Raw genomic sequence first — 14,419 nt, forward strand, 5'->3', positions numbered from 1 at the left:
AATACTGGTGAGCGATTGAGTAAGATGAGGTCAGATATATACTATTGGATTTGACATCATGGAAGTCATTGAGGTGGTACTTCAAAGGCAAAGAGAATGTAAAGACTGTAAATGCAGATAATTTATTCCAAAAGTTTTATTAAAAAATGAAGGGCTCTATGGAATGTGGAATCAAAAGAGGGTTTTTGAGATGGTAAATACTAGATCATCTCTGTACAATGATGGGAATAATCCAGTGAAGAGGAAAAATCTGAGGATACAGAGGATGGAAAATTATATGAATGAAGGCTGTGAGAAGGTGAAAGGGGATGGAATTCAGAGCACATGTGAAGGGCTTTATCTGTGTTAGGAGCTGGAGTACTACCATTTTAATAGGAAGAATGACTGCAACTGTGGAGTAGATGCAGGTCAGATGGTGAATTTGGTTAGGGACAAATATTCTCATCTTTTATGAATGTCTCTTCCCACACTCTCCCCTACCATCATTGTGTATAATCAATCTCACTGATGTTCTGTTTAAAAGAAGAGTTGAAAATGTGTACGTCATTTTAATTTGTATGTATTCAATATTTAGAGAGGTAGAAACATTTTTCTTATGTTTATTGGCCATCTGGATTTTTAAAACTTGCTGTATTTGTTGTTTGTTTGCTCATTCAAAAATACCTTTGTTTCCATCACATAAACAATAATTTGCCCAGATTCAGCATTCTTGAGTGCCTTAATTTGTTCTATAAATTTATGTAGATATTTTTCTGTCTTCTGTCATAAAACACTGAGGATATGAAGTCTGAAGTTAGTGTGATATTATTTTCCTTTGTAGGCACTACATTTCTTTTAAATGGATCCATTCTGGTATTATTTCTGTATCCTTGAAACTGAAAACTGGGTGAGGCATCACTAGAGACAAGTCCAAGAGCAGCTGGCTCTTTATTTGGGGCAGCCCAGGCCTTTCTCTCACACAGGCATTCAGGACTGCTACTTGTGCACAATCACTACAGCGACTTCAGATGGACTGTCCACAGGTGCCCAGGATGGGTACCTTCAGTCCTCGAATCCCCACGTAAGAAAGATCCCATCCAAGTTAGTGAATACAGCTTTAAGAAGCTGGATCGGGCTTCCCTGGTGGTGCAGTGGTTGGGAGTCCGCCTGCCGATGCAGGGGACGCGGGTTCGTGCTCCGGTCCGGGAGGATCCCACATGCCGCGGAGCGGCTGGGCCCGTGAGCCATGGCCGCTGAGCCTGTGCGTCCGGAGCCTGTGCTCCGCAACGGGAGAGGCCACAACAGTGAGAGGCCCACTTACCACAAAAATTAAAAAAAAAAAAGCTGGATCTTCAAGTCTGAGAGGGGATTCACTGTGGTAGCCCTTACCTCAGCCCACACACTTCCAATATAGCAGGATATTTGGGCATTTAGGGAGGAGAGTTACCACAGTTTCTCCCTTTCTGTGTTGTCACATTCCAATGCTCTTTTAGGGATGGGAGTTTCTATTTATCAGCCCTCAGTATCTTTCTTATTTTTTCCCCAAATCTCTGTTGTGCTTGGCAGAAATTCTATTTGTACAATATGTTTGTTATCAGTCTGTCTTTTCAGAATTATTATAACGTTCTTTATGATATTATTTCCTGGCACTTTAGGCTGTGGGGTGTGTGTGTGTGTGTGTGTGTGTGTGTGTGTGTGTGTGTGTGTGTGTGTGTGTGTGTGTCTAACTCTAGTGATGCTACCATGTTTCCCAAGCTTGGTGCTCTATCATCAAATTTCCACAGAAGGCTTTGCTTCCCTCTGTATTCTTTGCAAATACTAGCAGCTGCTTGGAGCTGCTGTCTCTCTTTTTTAACATGTGTATCCTATGTCTTCATCTTAATTTCTGTTACAGTTCCTATGGGATTAGGATCATCCATTTTGGCAAATACATGTTCTCCAGTCTGAGGCAATGGGAAGGGCATTTTAAAGTTTCTTTAGTGAGAAAGGAACTTTTTTGCTTGGACCTCTGACCATTTTTCAGAAACATAAGTGAACTGCCACTTCCTGTGTAAAAGCATAAAATCTCTCCATCAAAAAGTATTTCATTACTAGGCACTGCTTAGTCATACTCTTGCCCAATACAATGGTGTTACAAAGTATTTATAATTGAAATACTTTTGCATTTGAAGAGAGGCAATGATATATGGTATATGAATAATAGGCTGAGCAGGGTAGAGAAAAAAACTGTAAGAGAAGCTGTGGAGTAGCAGAAACTCTGTGGGCTTGAGTCCAATTGGCCTAGGTTTGAATTCTAGCACTGCTTCCCGCTTAAAAGCAGTGTGGCCTTAAGTTACAAGAAAGCGCATGTTATGGGTTTTATTGTATCCCCTCCCCCAAATTCATATGTTGAAATCCTAAACCCCAGGATCTCAGAATGTGACTGTAATTGGAAATAAGCTCTTTACAGAGATAATTAAGTTAAAATGGGGTCATAAGAGTGGTCCCTAATTCAATGTTACTGGTGTCATTATCAGAAGGAGAAATTTAGACAGATGTGTAAGAGGGAAGACAGTGTAAATACAAAGGGAGAAGACAGTCATCTACAAGCCAGAGACAGAGTCCTGGAAGAGATCCTTCCTTCACAGCCCTCAGGGAACCAACCCTGCTGACACCATGGTCTTGGACTTCTAGTCTCCAGAACTGAGAAAATATATTTCTGTTGTTTCTGCTACCCAGTCTATGGTACTTTGTTACAGCAGACTTTAGTTTCCTGAGGAAAAATGAGAATATGTCCAGTTGTTTCATAGAGTTTTTGTAAATTAAATAAGAAAAGAATACTAATGATAATGTTATCCGTAAGTGACTATTTATGATAGGGTAGGTGCAGCATTCAATGCTTCAAACAGGCTGTAAATGAGTAGCTTGGTGACTGCCACATTGGAGGTGTGTAACAGACACTGTGTTTATTTTCTCTTATTTAATACAATAAAGAGATACTGAAGTGAAAATATACTGCAATGAAGAAGGAAAGATGCAAAGATAAAGGAAGAAAGAAAAGAGAGGTATCTCATAAAAAGAAGAAGAAACTAACACATTGTAGGGAGAAGAGAAACATATCAAAGGTTCCCTACACCAGAGAGTAATAGACTCCTCAGTGGCAAGGAACCAATCAGCAACTAGTTCTCAGGGTGAACACAGGAGAACACGTTTTCTTGTAGAGTACTTTTTAGGTATATTTAGTTAGAACTGTCACAATGTGTCTAAGCTTTTATTTCCATGTGATCCTATAGTTTACATAGTAGTAAGAATGGAGAAAGGTTATCATGAAGTCATACATAGTACTGTATTGACTATTTTTTATTTCCTTTTTAGCTTTTTGAGTTACTGACACATTATTGCAGCAAAACATATGTAGGGTCAATTCATGCTGAAGAGTTATTAGAAACCATGATAACAAAAGTCATTACACTGCAGTTCAGTTTTGACAGTAAAATTTCTGCAACATTATCACAAATCCTCATGCATTAGTGCAATGATCCTTACTATAGTTTCATATTAGAATCAAAAGATTGCTGTAGCATGCTTGATACAAAAAGTCAAGCAAGCCAAATTCTTTTCTGCTTTTACAGATAACATTTTTGCTCTTTTTCTATGTACATCATGCAGATAGTAGCTTTGTTTTATATACTTTTCTCAATAACCTATGAGTACATTGCATATATATTTCTTTAAAATGAGGATTTTTTCCTTGAAAGACAACACAATTCTGATTACCAGCACCAAAGGAAATAATTTGAGAATGATTTTATATCTGACACAACTTCAAAAATTCTAAAGCTATATTATTCACCATGGTATTATCTTTCCTTTTCTCAGGTAATGTGTTAGCTGTGGTTATAGTTTTTTTTTTTTTAATCAGTGATTTACTATGATGGAATAGTACAAAATTTAAAAAGGGACATCTGTAATATTCAGGATAACTTTTATAGAAAAGCTGTGAGGGTTACCCTTCAGCTGACAAAGGAAAATATTTTTAATGTCTATCTGTCCACAATAGTTTTCAATAGTTACTCTTTTTAAAAATTTGAGGTATAACTGATGTATAATATCATATTCACTTCAGGTGTACAAAATTTGATATTTGCATACATTGCAAAATGATCAGCACAATAAGTCTAGTTGCCATCTAGCACCATACAAAGTTAGCTTTTAGGATTTACTCTCATGCAACTTTCAAATATGCTCTACAATATTATTGATTATAGTCACTATGCTGTACATTATGAGCCCCATGACTTATTTGTAACTGGATGTTTGTACCTCTTGAGACCTTTCACTTGTTTCACCAACTCACCAAATCCCCTCCCCTCTGGCAACAAACATTCTATTTTCTGTATCTATGATTTTGGTTTTGTTTAGTTTGTTTTGTTTTTTAGGTTTCAAATATAAGTGAAATCATGTGGTATTTATATTTCTCTGTCTGACTTCTTTCAGTTAGAGTAATTCCCTCAAGGTCCATACATGTTGTTACAAATGGCAAGATTTCATTCTCTTCTATGGCTGAGTTTATCCATTCATCCATCGATGGACACTTAGGTTGTTTCCATATGTTGGCTATTGTAAATAATGCTGCTATGCAGATAGGGGTGCATGTATCGTTTCAAATTAGTGTTTTCATTTTCTTTGGATAAATACCCAGAAGTGGAATTTCTGGATCATACAGCAGCTCTATTTTTAATTTTTTGAGAAACCTCCATAGTGTTTTCCATAGTGGATGCACCAATTTACATTCCTATCAACAGTGCATGAGGGTTCCCTTTTCTCCACATCTTTGCCAACACTTGCTACTTCTTATCTTTTCAATAAAAGCCAATCTAACAGGTGTGAGGTGATACCTTATTGTGGTTTTGATCTGCATTTTCCTGATATTAGTGATGATAAGCATCGTTTCATGTGCCTGTTGGGCATCGGTATGTCTTCTTTGGAAAAATGTTCATTCAGATCCTCTGCCCATTTTTAAATCAAATTGTTTGTCTTATGAATTCTTTATATAATTTAGATATTAATCCCTTACAGGATATATGATTTGCAAATATTTTCTCTCATTCAGTAGGTTGTCTTTTCATTTTGTTGATGGTTTCCTTTGTTGTGCAGAAGAGTTTTAGTTTGATGTAGCCCCATTGCTTATTTTTGCTTTTGTTGCCTTTGCTTTTGGAGTCAGAGCCAAAACTTCATCACCAAGACCAATGTCACATAGCTTACTGCCAATGTTTTCTTGTAGGAGTATTATGGTGTCAGGTCATACATTCAAGTCTAACTCACTCCAAGTTAATTTTTGTGTAAATGTAAGACAGTGGTCTAGTTTCGTTCTTTGGCATGTGGCTGTCCAGTTTTCCCAGCACCACTTATTTAAAAGACCATCCTTCCCCCATTGTACATTCTTGACTCCTTGAATATATGTGAGTGGGTTAATTTCTGGGTTCTCTATTCTGTTCTGTTGACCAATGTGTCTATTTTATGCAAATGCCATACTGTTTTGATTAATATAGCTTTGTAATAGAGTTTGAAGTCACAGAATATGATGCCTCCAAATTTGTTTTCCTTACTCAAGATTGTTGTGGCTACACAGTGTCTTTTGTGTTTCCATACAAATTTTAGGATTGCTTGTTCTATTTCTGTGAAAAATGCCATTAGAATTTTGATAGGGATTGCTTTGAATCTGTATATTGCTTTGGGTAATATGAACATTTTAACAATATTAATTCTTCCAATCCATGAGCATGGAATATCTTTACATTTCTTTGCGTCTTCCTCAATTTCTTTCATCAATGACACAGTTTTCAGTGTATAGGTCTTTCATCTCCTTGATTAAATTTATTCCTAGATAGTTTATTCTTTTTGATACAACTGTAAATGGGATTTTCTTAATTTCTCTTTCTTATTTTATACTCTGCCACTTTACTGAATTTGTTTAGTAGTTTTAACATATTTTTTGGTGGAGTTGTGAGCGCTTTCTATATACAAAAACATGTCACCCATAAATAATGACAGTTTTACATCTACATTTCTAATTTGATCCTATCTATCTATCTATTCATTCATGTATTCATTCACTCATTCATTCTTGACTAATTGTTCCAGCAAGGACTTCCAAAACTATGTTGAATAAAAGTGGTGAGAGTGGGCATCCTTGTCTTGTTGCCAATCTTAGAGGGAAAGTTTTCAGCTTTTCACTATTGAGTATGATGTTAGCTGTGAGACTGCCATGCATGGCTTTTATTATGTTGAGATACATTCTTTCTATACCCACTTTGTTGAATATTTTTTATCATAAATGTATGTTGAATTTTGTCAAATGCTTTTTTTGCATCTATTGAGATGATCATATAATTTTTGTCCTTCATTTTGTTAATGTGGCATATCATGTTGATTGATTTTGGATGCTGAACTATCCTGCATCCCTGGAACAAATTACATGTGAACATGGTGCATAATCCTTTTAATGTATTACTGAATTCAGTTTGCTAATATTTTGTTGAAGATATTTGCATCTATGATCATCAGAGATATTGGCCTGTAAATTTCTTTTCTGTGTGATTTTGGTATCAGGGTGCCTGGCCTCATAAAATGAGTATGGTAGCATTCCCTCCTTTGGGAAGAGTTTGAGAATAGGTATTAAATCTTCTTTGAGTGTTTGGTAGAATGCACTAGTGAAACTGTCTGGTCCTGGATTTTTTTTTTTGTTGTTGGGAGGGTTTTGATTACTGATTCAATCTCCTTATTCAAAATTGGTCTATTTAGATTTTTCTATTTCTTCCTGATTCAGTCTTGGAAAATTTTATGATTCTAAGAATTTATCCATTTCTTCTATGTTGTCCAATTTGTTGATGTAAAATTGTTCATAGTAGTCTCTTGTGATCCTTTATATTTCTGTGGTATCAATTGTAACTTGTACTGTTTTATTTCTGATTTTATTTATTTGAGCCTCTCTCTTTTTTATTTCATGAGTCTAGCTAAAGGTTTGTCAAGTTATTTAACCTTTTCAAAGAACCAGCTCTTAGTTTCATTGATTTTTCTACTGTCATTTTAGTCCCTATTTTATTTATTTCCACTCCAATCTTTATTATTTCCTTCCTTCTACTAACGTTGGGCTTCACTTGTTCTTCTTTTTCTATTCCTTTAAGTGTAAAGTTAGACTGTTTACTTAAAATTTTTCTTATTTCTTGAGGTTGGCTTGTATTGCTATGAATTTCCCTCTTACAACCACTTTTGCTACATCCCATATTTTGGTATGTTATATTTCCATTTTCATTTGTCTCTAAGTATTTTAAAAAATTTTTCCTTTTATTTCTTTGTTGACCCAATGGTTGTTCAATAGCATATTGGTATTTTCCACTTTTTTCTTGTAATTGATTTCTAGTTTTATACCATTGTGGTTGGAAGAGATGCTTCATATGATTTCAGCCTTAAATTTATTGAGACTTATTTTGTGGCCTAACATATGATCTATCCTAGAGAATGTTACATGTGCACTTGAGAAGAATGTGTATTCTGGTACTTTTGGATGGAATTTTTTTTTTTTTTTTTTTTGCAGTACGTTTGCCTCTCACTGTTGTGGCCTCTCCCATTACAGAGCACAGGCTCCCGACGCGCAGGCTCAGCGGCCATGGCTCACGGGCCCTGCCGCTCCGCGGCATGTGGGATCTTCCTGGACCGGGGCACAAACCCGTGTCCCCTGCATCAGCAGGCAGACTCTCAACCACTGCACCACCAGGGAAGCCCCTGGAATGTTCTTTATATATCTATTAAGTCTATCTTGTCTAATGTGTCATTTAAGTCTGATGTTTTCTTAACAGATTTTCTGTCTGATGATCTGTCCATTGATGTAAGTGTGGTGTTAAAGTCTTCTATCATTATTGTATTGCTGTCCACTTCTTCCTTTAGGTCTGTTAATATTTGCTTTATATATTTTGGTCCTTCTATGTTGAGCGCATATGTCTTTACAAATGTTACGTCTTCTTGTTGGGTTGACCCTTTTATCATTATGTAATGCCTTTTTTTGTCTTTTATTACAGTCTTTGTTTTAAAGTTTATTTTGTCTGATATGAGTATAACTACACCAGCTTTCCTTTCATTTCTATTTGCACAGAAAATCTTTCTCCATCTCTTCACTTTCAGTCTGTGTGTGTCCTTATATCTGAAGCGAGTTTCTTCTAGGTAGCATAAAGATGAGTCTTGTTTTTATTTTTGTAATCATTTAGCTACTCTATGTCTTTTGATTGGAGAATTTAGTCCATTTACATTTAGAGCAATTATTGATAGGTTTGCACTTTGCCATTTTGTTAACTGTTCTCTGGCTGTTTTTGTAGTTCCCCTCTGTTCCGTTTCTTCTGCTGCTCTGTTTCCTGGTGGTTAATGACTTTCTTTAGTCTTATGTTTAGATTCCTTTCTCATTTCTTTTGGGTATCTGCTATGCGTTTACGCTTTGTGGTTACCATGAGTTCACATTTAACATACTATGTATATAATAGTGTATTTTAAGCCGGTAGCAAGCTAAAATTGAATTCATTCCAAAACTCTACATTTTTACTTCCCCTAGTTTTATGGTTTTGATGACACATTTTACATCTTTTATTTTATATATCCCTTAACTAATTATTGTAGTTTTAGTTAATTTTACTAATTTTGTCTTTAAACCTTTATGCTAGCTTTATTAATGATTAATTCACTACCTTTACTATATATTTACCTTTACCAGTGAAATTTTTGCTTTCATGTTTTCTTGTTATTAATTAGTGCCATTTATTTTCAGCTTATGAAGTACCTTTTAACATTTCTTGTAAGGCTGATTTAGTGGTGATGCACTCCTTTAGCTTTTACTTGTCTGGAAACCTCTTTATCTCTCCTTCATGATAGTTTTGCTGGGGTAGTATATTCTTCTTTGGAAGTTTTTTCCTTTCAGGACTTGAATATATTGTTTCACTCCCTTCTGGCCTGCAAAGTTTCTGCTGAAAAATATGCTGATAGTTTTAGGGGTTTTTCTTTGTAGGCAACAAGTTGTTTTTCTCTCGTTGCTTTTAAAATTCTCTCTTTAACATCTGACATTTTAATTATAATGTGTCTTGGTCTCTTTGAGTTCATCTTATTTTGAACTCTCTGGGATTCCTGAACCTGGATGTCTATTTCCTTTTGCAGGTTAGAAAAGCTTTCAGCCACTATTGCTTCAAATATATTGTCTGCCCCTTTCTCTTTTTTCTCCTTCTGGAACCTTTCTAATGTGAATGTTATTGTGCTTGATGTTGTCCCATAGGTCCCTTAAACTAGTCTCACTTTTTAAAACTCTTTTCTTTTCGCTGCTCTGTTTGGGTGAGGTCCAGTGCCCTGTCTTTCAGATCCTGATCTTTTCTGTTGCTTCTTCTGGTCTGCTGTTAAACCCCTTTAGAGTATTTTTCAGTTCATTTGTCATATTCTACTTCTACAGAAGTCCCTCTGTGACTTCTCTTCAGTACTTTCTTATATTTTCCCTTGTTGCAGTTCTCACTGTGTTCATCCATTCTTCTCATGAGTTTGGTGAGTACCTTTATGACCATTATTTTGAATTCTTTATCAGGAAAAGAAAATTACTTCTGTTTCATTAAGGTCTTTCCTAAGGCTTTATCTTGTTTTTTGATTTGGAACATATTCCTTTCCTTTCTCACTGTGCTTGACTCTGTGTTTTTTCCTATGTATTAGGCAAAACACTTTCTATGTATTACCTCTCCCAGTCTTGAAGGAGTGGCCTTTTGTAGTTGAAACTTATCATTAAAACTTGCCCTAGGCTCCTGGTTGTCTCTCAAACCTTTGTGATTTTCTAAGCAGCCTGATTTATTCTTGATAGGTCCCCACTGTTGGCGGTGTGCCAAAACCTGTCAGTGTTCCAAGGGGAGGGATCTCATTTATATATATCTATATATATATCTATATATCTATATATATCTATATATATATATCTATATATCTATATATGTATACAAAATTTTATATATATATATATACACAAAATTTTACCTTGAGTGTCTTTGGTATATCAGGGATCCCATTATACTCAATAAATCACATTCAAGGTGTTGCTATCATTAAAAAGCTACTTATTGTCATATAACTTTACCAGAAGATTATCTTCTCAAAATTGCATAAAAGATACATAAATCTACAATTCACTGAAAATTGGCATTAGACTGAAGAATTAGATTGATTTAAGCCAAGCTGACTTTTCTAAAGTATTATCCAGAAATATATACTTAGTTTTTGGTGTTTCTCTCATGGGGTTTCGACAGCAAAAGGAAGATTCATTAGGATAAAACAAAAATGACGAGTTGTCTATTCCATTCTCAGGGATCAGAGGTCTCTTGAGAGTTCTTTAGAGAAAGGGACAGTAGGAATTTTATTCAAGCTCATTAGTCTATGAAGTGTGGTAACTCCTTTAGAACAAGTGTGTGTGTGTGTGTGTGTGTGTGTGCGCGCGCGCGCACATGCTCATATACCTGTGTCCTAAGAGAGGAAGGAATACTGACAAAGTCATCACATACCTGTTGTAGGCTAAAATTATTTAAAAATTATGGTTTTCCTTTCACAGAAATGAATTTCTATCGACTTTGAAATAAGCACATAAAAATCACCGCTCAAAGCCTATTTTTAATACATGCAAGATAATAAGCAATATGAAATATAAAAATGAGAACTAAAACAGCTTTCACATTTTCTATAGGAAAATAATTTTTTTCACTGCTAGAATTGACTTTGACCTCTCACCCAATCAATGTAAAGTGAGTTTTAGAGGAAACTCACGTTTGAAAACTGAAAGAGGAAAGAGAAAACATGCTAATGAGATCTCTGAATGATACAATATTTTTGAGAATTTATGATGGAAACTGTCCATTGAGGCTGAGGTGATATAGATTAAAGAGCAAAGATTCATGATTTGTCCTTTGGCTGGGTGAAGAGAGGATGCTGTTGGGCTTTGATTCTATGGACTATTCTAGGAAAGAATCCCCTGGACTCTGGGGATCACAGCGGTCAGCATGGAAGCTGAGATGAGGTGGCGTATTCCTGTGCCCTTTATTGTATCTTTGTCAGTACAGTGGCTGATTAATCATTTATTTTGAATAATTGAATGAATGAAGTGTTTGAATTCTGTGAGGTCCAGAAGCACCCCTTAGTGCTCCAGAGTAGTCCTCTGATTCATGTCCCTACATGACTCCTTCACAAGATCAGGTCACTAAAAGGCGATGCTCCAATCTGAGCATATCCATGGCAGTTACTCATTACTTCTCAGCTATTGGTCCCTTCAAACCTTGGAAAAATATCACAACACATGCTCATCTATAGTCTCTTGGAGACAACATTTGAACCTAAGTTAAGGCAACTGTGTCTTAGACCAACTTTTCTTCTAATTAACTGTATATGTATTAAATCCCTGAGCCATTCAGGCCCTAAGGTTCCTCATCTGTAACACAGTCTTCAAAAGAGATGGGTAAAATTTCTAAAGGCACTCCTAGTCCAAAGGTTTTACAATTTAAGAGTTGTGAAACCTATCTATAATACTTATGGAAATTAAATAGCTTCTAATTAAGGAGGTAGTCCTTTCCTCATTGGAAAATCATCATTGAAAAAGTACCTTCAATGGGATGAAATTACAAAAGCAATTAGTGAATCAAATAATCTCTTTCAGTTGGACACTAGAGACATAATGCTTATTTTATGTGGCTTTTACATGCTTTTAAACCCAATGAGACATGTATAGAATTGTTCAGTAATGTTATAGTAGAGTGGTAGTGTCATGGTTATGAAATGGTTGGATGTAGGAAAATCCTGAGTTTTATTTTCATCTCAGTAAGTCTTCCTCTACTCGGGTTACCATGTGACACACTCAATCTCAGTTCTATATCTTATATAGGAGATGATGAGAATAATGATAATAGAAAAATTTCTAGGATTACTGAGGGACATTTCAAAGATAATGTTTGCAAATTGCATGGCACAGATACCTGTCCACGTAAGCGCTTGTTAAGCACTGACTGATTCTATAATAATCTGTATTCCCTTAGTGTAAAAGCACTGAGAATTGGAGTAGGGCAAAGGTTAAGCTTTATAAGTGGTTTATAAAAGAACTAAAATATATTTTAACCAGTTTTGGAAGAGATCTTGTTTTCAGCCAACAGACTATTAACATTTGCACGCTTGCTTAGCTTACCTTTCTTTGCAGGCCTGAAGAACTTGAGATAGCAATGAAAACAAACACATGGTAATTTTATCAACATATTCATGTTTTTTTAAAAAAAGAATATATGAAAAATATATCTGAAATCTTTCAACGAAAATGATGAAAATGTCCATTTTCACATAGAAATACAACCTGTTTTTTGGTTATTTTTCCTTCATTCCTCTTTAGTGTGATTTTAAATTTCGAGATCTGAGAAGCTTTAGACTAAATTCTGTTCTATCATTACCCATGAACATGGCTAATAAGAATTTTGCATAATTGTTTTTGTTTGTTTCTGATTTTTAAAGGGTAAAATTACAAAAAGAATACAGGAAAGTGTCAAGAAACATGTGCAAAAGAAGCAGACATAATTCTATCATCAAAAGTAATACTATAACATTCTAAAATTTGAGCCACACCTGTATATAAATTTGTGGTAAGGAAGGGGACATTATTTTTTGTACTTAAATTGTTTTACTCTTCCATTAGGCTTTCTTTGCTATTCTCGGTCTAAAAATACTGAGAGGTAGGAAAGTGCATAATGTGTATAAAAAGAATAATACTCCCTAAGAAGCATGGTAAGTAAAATATAATTATTTACTCTGCCAAACGGAACGTATGTTTGGCATACGTTCATCAATGAAATACGTTCATCATCAATGATGAATGTTCATCAATGAAATACGTTCATCAATGAAAATCAATGAAATTATTCTAAAACAGGAAAGAGATACAAAAAAATTCCATTTTATCTGACAAGGAAATTCAACAAGGGAATCAGAGGTTGAGCAGCGCTTCTGTATACCCAAAACTAAACTGGTCAAGGGAAATGCTGCACTATCAAGAGAATGGTCTAAAATATTAAAGGGTTTTCTCGGTTTTGATGGCCGAATTCCATCCTGTAAGCAGTGCATTAGACGCTAATGACATATGATTTCTCACTGACAGATTTAACAGCATCAATAAGGCCTTTCTGTCCATTGCAGCAAATTGATCCTACATGACACCGACAAGGGCAGCCTGCACTTAATGACCTCCATCGCTGAAGAATGGAAATGAAAAATGATTGGAAGTACAAATAAATCTTTGAAAGTTTCCCCGAAACAGGTGTGCTAAAAATGATTCGTTTGAGGGATCATCACAAACATAAACCCAATCTCTAGGCATGCTCCACTGTCTGTTTATACCAGGGTCTCACTCCTTGGATCTTGAATCAGGATGTGCTTTAATTCCAAAAATGACATGAAGACAACTTGGTTCTTACTATGGAAATACTATGTTTAGGGATCTTTCTTAAAGGCATGAATTCTTCACTAGCTATGCAGGTAACTAATTTATTTGTCATTTGCCACCAAAGGATTCTATACAAACTGATAACAACTATAGATAAAAATTTATTTTTTTCCCCTCCTGGTTAGAAAAGGGAATACAGTATAGCCATTGATTCTTTTATCCTCCTAAATTATCAGCAAGAAATGAAATATGTTTAAACTCAATAACAATGTCAAATGCGTGAAGTGATTGGCAAAACCTCCATGGATACACTGATATCCTTTCTTTGAATCCTGCACAATGGTTTGAGGACACTAAAATTTTGGCATATAGTTGTATTCTTAATTCTTTTCCAAACACACTTATTTCTTGATCTACCTTCATCTTGCTACTACTTCAATACAAATGTTTTAAGAGAAAAATACACACTCTCTCTCCCATTATATTTGGAAGCTTTAACTTGCGTGAGAGTAGATGGATGGGAAACAAAGGCTGTTTATAAGCAGCATAGTAGATGAATGTAATGTAATAGTTACTCACAGTTGCATAGTAATTTTATTTTCAAAGTAACTATAGCAGTTGGTCTCTTTTTTATTCCTAATCAAAATTTTCCTCTGAGGTAAATTTCACTTTACTGATAAGAAAACTGAGGTCTTAAAGGGTAAATAATTTGCCAAGATCACTGAGCTAGTAATTGGTAGAGCTTACACTCAAATCCTGGCCTGTCCTCCCTATATTCCATAATAGTAAATATAGTACTGAAGTTTTAAGCTACTAATTGATAGTGTAGTAATCTCGGTGACAACAGGAGAAAGGATTCATTAGCAATCTACTGGTTTTTACAGCTAGGTGAATTGTTAAAAATTAATCATGCCTCTAGTTTTTGAAATTTAAATTCTGGGAAGAAACAAAGATTCAAAGGAAAATAACTTTTCTTGTCAATGA

General features: G+C 35.2%; 1 protein-coding gene across 1 annotated transcript in view; it reads right to left on the reverse strand.

Moving 5' to 3' along the window:
• CCDC178 (coiled-coil domain containing 178) overlaps positions 1–14,419 on the reverse strand; it is a 362,657-nt gene that overhangs the window by 115,058 nt on the left and 233,180 nt on the right. The window lies entirely within an intron of this gene.

This window comes from Tursiops truncatus, chromosome 13, assembly GCF_011762595.2.
Source record: "Tursiops truncatus isolate mTurTru1 chromosome 13, mTurTru1.mat.Y, whole genome shotgun sequence".
NCBI classification, from domain to species: domain Eukaryota; kingdom Metazoa; phylum Chordata; class Mammalia; order Artiodactyla; family Delphinidae; genus Tursiops; species Tursiops truncatus.